We start from the raw sequence: 8812 nt of genomic DNA on the forward strand, positions 1-8812 counted from the left end.
ATCTTTGTTATCACTTACCTACTCGAGGACGAGCAGGAGTTAAGCTTGGGGATGCTTGATACGTCTCAAACGTATCTATAATTTTTGATGCTCCATGCTTGTTTTACACCAATTCATATATGTTTTGCTTACACTTCGTTGCACTTTTACATGATTTCCGCCACTAACCTATTAACAATATCACAGTGCCAGTTCCCTGTTTTCTGTTGTTTTTGTATTTCAGAAAATTTGTACATGAAATATTCTCGGAATTAGAAGAAACAAAAGCCGAAGTCAATATTTTACCTGAAGCGACCCGACATATTACAAAATAGTAACATGCAAGTCTTCGACATATTGCAAGGGAAGTGAAGTATCTCGAACAATATGTCGACCAGAGTAGCACAACAAAGCATTGGAGCGTCCATAGTACAAAATTATATTACAAGTTTTGAAGAAGATCCAAACTGAAACATATTACAAGGTTCTGCTACCAAGTACAACAACAACTCCAAAAGAACAAGGAAATTATAACCGAGTTAATACTGAACAACACTCTGAACTACTATCTTGCCGCAACCCATACTACTAACTCTACCGATCAGCACTAGGTTGCCATTGAAGTCCATGTAGTAGTTGACTCATCCTTCGGCGGTTGCCTGCTCCTCGGTCTTCTCCTCCTGGAGGTCCGAATATTCTACTCCCGCATCCACCAGCTCACAATCTAAGAAGGGGGATTTTGTAGGAAGGGATGAGTACACGAAGTACTCAACAAGTCCAGGATATATAACAAAACAGTTTTCATGCACTATCAACTACTAGGACCAATGGTCCATCAACTCACAATTTTCGAAAACATTTCTGAGGAAAGAGTTCAAGTTTTATTTCTGAAATCTATGATCTTCTTGCCTCACGAGCTGTTAGAATCCCCTGTGGATTCCTTTCTCGCCACGTTCGCAGCTCCTTCCCGGAACAGGGAGTGACAATGCCACAATTTTTTACACTCTGCAGAGGTGCGTTACTTTACCCACAGACGCCCATGGTTGTGTTTCCGAGGTAGCTAGCCCCATTCACACACCCGTGGACACGAAGCCTTTTCACCCAACTTCTTTGACATATCTCACATCGTAGCTGGCAAAACCAGCTACCTGCCCGATCAGTTTAATGTCTTCAGTAGAGGCCTTTAGTTTGTTTAGACAGTTGGTCGCCTACAGTAGAGGTCACACCCCAACTGCCATCCCTGGGAGATATGCCGTAAGATGGAATTACTTCAGCTCCGCCCTTCCCAGTCAGGGTCATATGGTCAACGCGGTCACTACGGCGCTTGAGCTCAAGAAGGCAATTGTTGATTAGATCCTAATGGTGATATCCCTTGTAGTCGAACCCGCCTTCCAATGGCTTCACAGCCTCCACACAGGGTTCGACTACCAGCCATAATAGTTCACCGGCTGCTCCATCAGCCGATCAACATGCATGTCATATTATTTATAAGATACATTTTTGTTTGATGCAGGTGATATACAATAGTAGATTGGCAAATACTTTGATAAAAATAATCAAGGATATGCAAGAATGGACTTGCCTGAGATACTCGGAGAGCAATCAAAATCATTGAAGGTCAATGTCGAAGATTCAATTCAGCCAAAAGAACTCCAGAGAAGATTCAAACTGGAAATGCAAATGAAGTCCAATCAAGACTAAAACCAAAGTACACAACATCACAGGGTATGTGATACATGTATGCTACAACAGCTACTGGAGTCTGTATGATGAACTCATATAAGCCTTGGTTGTTTATTATATCTTGCACATGACATTACATCAAACAGAAGCAATTCTTTCATGTATACTCCCTAAGGAATTTGGTACACACAAGGTTTGATTAAGATATGATGCTTATGTTTCAGATTTATTAGTACAAATAGTATTTAAATCGCCGGCAGATTTACTTTAAGTTATTTATTACTTGTTCAGAAGAATTATTAAGAACCCAAAACAGGTCTGAAGGTACCTGCTGTTCTATAAGCATTGGAGTAAATCTAACAATAAAGTTTGTTTCGTGGTTCTTAATATGTTTAACTGAAGGTCCTTGACATCTATAGTTCTTTGATCATATATGATTATAAATCTGAACCAGCATAATCAAGTCACTGAGTTGATCATTTTAACTACATGAATGGTGTCATCCAAACTCTCACTGGTAAAAAAATAGTTTAAGTCTTTAGGAAACACTACTGGCACATTACAACAGGAATGTAATAACTAAATTCCAAACATCAGCCAAGCTAGCTTATCACTCTTAAGTGTAACCTGATGGTTTACCGGCTAGTTCATCTACTGGGACCTGAGGATATACCACAGAGATGGTACTATTTATTTGATAATGGTCATGTGGAGTCCTAGTGCGGACATGGAAGTAAAATATTTTCATTGGTTATAGCTAAATGCTATTGCAAGGAAGAGGAAATTAACATGCTAGTTAACTCTTGAGACTAAGTCAAACATATACTTAATACTGATCATGGCGAAGTATTAATTTGCTGCTCCAGAATTATAGGTTACAGTAAAGCGATGCTAGGTTGTGAACCTGAAGCTAAAAGTGCAAGTATAAAATACATGAGAAGCATAGTTCCGATGCCACACTGTAGTTTCTAAGTTCAGTGAAGTGTGATGTAATAAGCTACTACCAAACCTGCACCAGCAAGCATGAATTACTAGACAGTAGCATATAGTTCTGACATTCAGGGGTATGGTTTCATGTATTTTCAAAGATGATAATTAGCCATTCCGTTTATTTTCAGAACAGCCACTGTATACGTATTTGCCAGAGATCTAACATGCGGATCTAGCCTGGTCATCTCCTCACTCATATGCGTGTGTACTAGATGACATAAGCAAGGTGTTGAGCCTATTTTCATTGGCAGAACAAGCTGATGCATACGTATTTACCATTATTGGCCATGACTAGAACAGAAGTGCATGTGTGTGTGTGTGTTCGTTTCCAGGCCCACATATAATCTGGGGAGATCTCTAACAATGTCTTATGAATACCAAACGAAAACAGAATTTGGACAATCCCTTTCTCCAATCAAAATATTCTCCAACTCACATGGCGCTAGGCATTCATTTATGTATTACCTTTTCACCTCTAATAGTAATCTTCTTATCAGCTTCTAGTTATTTTCTTCTTAATATAGAAACGATGCATCTTATTTAAGGTTTCATCCTGAGCGTATAATTTACATGAACAAATACAGAACCCCTGTTTATGGTCGTACCACAATTCTGAAGTGTGTTTGCCTTTACATGTATGTTTATTTAAAGGATGTCAGACTTTTAAGTATGATTTCATACAAAAAGCTCCTATACCACGATGATTAATCCAGACTGAAGATCCCCTTTTCTATCTTTATCCATATTTTATACTTTCAGAACTATGAGGCAGATCAACACACAAGCGAACCAGAAATCAATTTTATTTAGATTCTTGGTGCCCTTGAAGTGTAAAGTATTACCTGACTGATTGGGGATTTGGAACATCTCGAATTAGTTGGGGATGAACTTGGTCTCCTACGCAATTTCTCATCTCCAGCGTCGGTATGGACAACGGGTGCTGACAGGCTCGGCGAGGCGATGGCGAGGATATATGCAGCGCCAGGGATTCGTTTCTTGGCACACAGGTTGTCCACCATGGTGTTTGCCGCTTGCCGCCACTGCGGATATCCACAGAATCGGCCACCAACGAACCCAAGAGCAGTGGTTCTTCCACAGGCAGTCGCTCCCCTTATCCTCCTTGTGATCTGGTCCTAGGTCTTCTAGGTTGGAGCTGTGGTGCACGATCTCTGGTTTCCGTGGAGAGATAATACAGAGATGAGGGGAAGAAGAGGTGTCCTGGTCCTGCAGCCATGTACAGGAGAGGATTGGTTCCGCCGATCTCCACTCCAGTGAGCTTCTACAGAGAAACTGAGGTGTTCTAGGTGCTACGGTGGCTACTCCCCTGCCTGACATCTGCTATGGTAACTTCCTGGAGCGGGTGGGGTTGAGTTTGGTAAACCCTCAGTATCGCAGGCCGATGGCAAACAAATGGTCGGACCAATGCGTTGCCGTCCATCTGGTTTCCATCACACGGCCGGTGATTCATTTTGCTTTCCACCGGGAAAAAAGGCTCATTAAATCTGTACCTTCCCCACATAAATAGCAAAAATGGCGCATCGTGTGGCTGCCCAAATCGATCCCCAGCTCGACACCATCTCCTGTCGCCGCCGCCACGGTGATTCTTCTCTTCCCACCGTGCCTCAACTCCCTCGGCAGCGCCGCACCATCCTATCCGACGCCGCGCTGTTACCCACGCCTCCACTTGCATCGATATGTGGCGCCGACTCCATGATGTTCCGCCAGAGGGAATTGTCTTGGGGATCCCTGATCGCCGGTGGCGGCTTTGCCAGTTCCAAGGAGTGCATGAATCATGACAGGGTCAGAGGCGTTTTAGCCTTGGGCGCTGGTCGTGAACGACATTGTCGCTGGATCTCCGATATTATGGCAAGCTATGAGCGCTGAGGTGATCACGTAATTGACATGCATCTTGCTTTCTCATGTATACTCTCCATTATTTTTGCCACTTGTTTCTCTCCAGAAAATCATTGGAAGAGAAGAGGATCTGATGCACATGCAGATTATGTCCTAGGACGAGGATGGTGGTGCATGTGTTGCAGATCTGTCTCGTAGCACCTCTCCTAGCCTGGGTGGCAACCTCCGATGGCCATGACATCAGGCTCTTCTGCCTGGAGGCGCAAAAGTTCTCGACTTGGTGAAATCATTTCAGTGCATCGACAATTAGGAGCAACCTAATGGTTGTGTTGTCTAGGACTCCAGGCTGCATGGAAGCAAGAAGGAAGTGATCGTCGGAAGCAATTGCGGCAAAACGTGATTAGTAAAGGAAGCATATCAGCATCCGAGGAAGCAAATAGTTAGTTAGACGAGAGCAAATTTTCTTTTAGTTGGAAGCTCTATATTCTCCATTTCCTTGGAAGCATTAAAATGTAATTAATTTTAAGGAAGCAGTTATTTTGTTGGAAGCACTAAAATGTAATTATTCTTGATGGAATGAATATATTACTTGTTGGCTGCATTTGTCTAACCAATGTAGGCCTTGAAGCCATTCTCTTGGTGATGGAAACAAATCCGTATATAGTTGGAAGCATTTCTCTAGTATGTGGAAACAATATTATGTAACAATTGAACCCAATTATACAAGTATTTTTCTTTTTTACATTGTAGCAAATTTCATTCACGGTGGAAGCAAATTCTTTGGTGAACGAGAACACATTTTTCTACAAAAAACGTAATTTCACATTACAAATATATTTTTTATACAGGGAGGCAATTTTTATCCCCAATATCAAATTTGTACAGCAATGGAAACAAAATTTGTTTTAAGGCAAACTATTATAAAATTAGTATCCACAAAATACGGAATAATTGCGTTCGTGAAAATTAGGAATGAATAATTCGGAACGCAAACAGTTTGGAAACTACCTAAAGGATGCATGTCACACAAAGCCATTCAACGGACTCCGGAAATCGTGGGATTACGCGTGATGCTTGCCAGTGATAAGGAGGTAAACTAAGGAAACTATTAACTAATAACAGGCTGTTCACGTTAAATCGATCGGAAGCTGCACATAGTCTCCATCGTACGGCAGAAGAGGAGTCCGATGGAACACTAAAGATCGGGATCCGATTCCTAGCGGTGCCCGTTGAGTTTTGTTGAAAGGTAAAGAGTTAGCAGTTTAGACTGCTCTAGTGTAGGGTAAATAGGACACGGTGTTTCTATGCATTGAGTAGTGGATGTGTGGATCCAAATAATCAAATCCCTAGCTCCACCAAACGATGGTATAAATATTGATCTCACTATCCAGATGTGTGTATTGGTAAAAAATATCTTTGCTAGAGAGTTTCCAAATTTTGTTGTACGATAAATAGTTTACATAAATTCTTCAAAATTAATTTATTCTGGTTCCATATTTGGTGCCTATATTCAATCACCTTTTTTTTTGGGCGCTAGGAAAAACTTACCTACGGAATTACTTACACCTGAAAATAAATTTTCACATATATAGCTATCACAAAATATGTGATTCGATCTATACTACTCCAGAGTCGTCGTGATCTCACCAATACTATGTTTAAACCTCAAGTATTTAGCTTAGTAAATATCTGGGATTTTACATTACCGAAATGAAGACGAAGTCCAGAGGGGGTCGAAGAGGCACCACAGGGCGGCCAAACCACCCCATAGTGCGACCTAGGTATGGCCCGCGCCAAGGGGGGTGTGGGCCCACCAGGCACCCCACCGACCTAAATCCTCCGCCTATTTATACATCTTCTCGGGAAAACCCTGGATACCTAAGCCTCCATCCACGAAATGTTCCGTCGCGGCCGCTATCGCAGAACCCATCTCGGGGGCTTCTGAAGCTCTTCCCGGCACCCTACCAGAGGGGGAAATCATCGCCAGAGGCATCTACATCGCCATGCCCGCCTCCGAAGTGATGTGTGAGTAGTTCATCCCTGGACTATGGGTCCATAGCAGTAGCTAGATGGTTGTCTTCTCCACTTTGTGCTTCATGTATAGATCTTGTGAGCTGCCCTACATGATCAAGATCATCTTTATGTAATCCTACATGTTGTGTTTGCTGGGATCCGATGAATATTGTATACTATGTTGAGATTGATTATATATTCATGTCATATGTTATTTGTGATCTTGCATGCTCTGCGTTGCTAGTAGAAACTCTGGCCAAGTGGACACTTGTGACTCCAAGAGGGGGTATTTATGCTCGATAGTAGGTTAATGCCTCTAGTTTTCTGGGAGAGTGACATTAACTTCTAAGATTGTAGATGTGTTGTTGCTACTAGGGAGAAAACAATAATGTTTTATTCGAGGTTAATTATATTATTTACTTTACACACATTGCTTAATGTGATAGTCTGTTGCTTGCAACTTAATACTGAAAGGGTTCGGACGATAACCTGAAGGTGGATTATTAGTCATAGACGTAGTTGGATTACGGTCTATTTATTATGTTGTAATGCCCATATCAAATCTCATAGTAATCATCTTGTCATGTATTGGTCGATGTTCTATCAATTGCCCAGCTGTAATTTGTTCACCCAACATGCTATTTATCTTTATGGAGAGACACCTCTAGTGAATTGTGGATCCGGGTCTTGTTTCCTTTACTGATAAATTCTACTGCAATTCCTATTTTATTGCAAACATCTCTTTCCACTCGATACGTCTAATCCTTTGTGTTCAGCAAACCGGTGAGATTGATAACCTCACTGTAAGTTGGGGCAAAGTACTTTGGTTGTGTTGTGTGCAGGTTCGACGTTGTTGCTAACGCTGGTAGTGCGTCCTGCCACTAGTCAGCTAGCAACACGTTCAGAAGTCATGCATTTCTCCTAGTGGTCAATTAAACCTTGGTTTCTTACTGAGGGAAAACTTGCTACTGTGCTCATCATACCTTCCTAGCTCTTGGGGTTTCCCAACAGTGTGAAATCGGTGTTACGATAAGCACCATCAGAAGCCTCCGGTGTGATCTTCTTCATTGCATCAGCAGTGATCTTGGGCCCGATGGCGCTCGTAGCAACGCTGGCGGCGGCAACGGTGCCCTTCTTCTTCACCATCTTGGAATATCTTTAGAGGTGATGGTGGTTGAAGCACGACTATGGTGGCGGCGCAGTGGTTGCGAGATGCAAGAACAGAGGAGGAAGAAAGTAGTAAGAGGGAGAAGGAAGAGAGTAAAATTTACGTTTCTCTTTATAAAAGGGAGAGTTACCAAGGATTTGGTCTGGAGGATCTGCGTTGTAAACATTGGATGCAGATCTAGGTCACCACGTGTCACCACGACCATCACGCCAAAGGAAAACTACCTCAACTATGCGCGGAAATCGAGGAGGCGCCTCGGACAACATGCAAGGATCAATCATTTCCTAACTGACCGCGCAGGTCCTGTCAATCGAGTCGCCGCAGAAGCGACGTCATTGATGATGTCATCAAAAGTATCGACTCTCCATTTATGAAGCATCCGAAGGAATCTATAGTGTTGGGTTGCTTTACTTGAGTCTACGCACGGTTGCAAGTATCCATCCCTAGACTCGGGGGCTACTCCCGCCGGGAGCTCTGGATGTGCACTCGATAAAAACTATTGGAGACGAAGCAAAACGAACCCGAAGGTTTCAGAAGATCCAGGATCTGGCCCAGGGACTTGATCTTGAGTAAAGTAACGTTTTTTTGCCATCGGCAATTAACTAGCATCGATTTATCGAATAAGACTAGGCACATTACTTCTATCCCTTACGTACTATCATATTAAATTGTTGGGATTCGTAGCATAGAAAACAAAAAAATTCCTACCGCAAGAACACAATCCAAGCCAAGATGCAATCTAGAAGACGGTAGCAATGAGGGGATGAACGAGACTAACCCTTGAAGATTTCCAAAGCCTACGAGATTATATCTCGTTGTTGCAGAAGATGATCACTTGCCGCTTTCAAAAGCGCGTAGAAGATCTTGACGGTGCCACAATCGGGCAGCACCTCCGTACTCGGTCACACGTTCGGTGTTGATGAAGACGATGTCCTTCTCCCCGTTCCAGCAGGCAGCAGAAGTAGTAGATCCTCCTTGGAATCCCGGTAGCACGACGGCGTGGTGGCGGTGTTGATGGAGATCTCCGGCGGAGCTTCGCTAAGCGTATGCGGGAGAAGAGGTGGAGGAGGGGCGGCTAGGGTTTGGGAGAGGGGGTGGCCGGCCACTTGAGGGGTGCGGCCGTTA

At 43.0% G+C, this 8812-nt stretch overlaps 1 long non-coding RNA gene across 1 annotated transcript; it reads right to left on the reverse strand.

Annotated features, from left to right (window-relative positions):
* Nucleotides 1-394: 394 nt before the first annotated feature.
* Nucleotides 395-3874, reverse strand: LOC127313584 (uncharacterized). Its single transcript, XR_007859117.1, has 2 exons — nt 3495-3874; nt 395-1647 (listed from the first exon to the last, which is right to left on the reverse strand). It is a non-coding gene; the product is annotated as an uncharacterized lncRNA (long non-coding RNA).
* Between the last annotated feature and the right edge of the window lie 4938 nt (nt 3875-8812).

The sequence above is a fragment of the Lolium perenne genome, chromosome 7 (assembly GCF_019359855.2).
Source record: "Lolium perenne isolate Kyuss_39 chromosome 7, Kyuss_2.0, whole genome shotgun sequence".
NCBI lineage: Eukaryota > Viridiplantae > Streptophyta > Magnoliopsida > Poales > Poaceae > Lolium > Lolium perenne.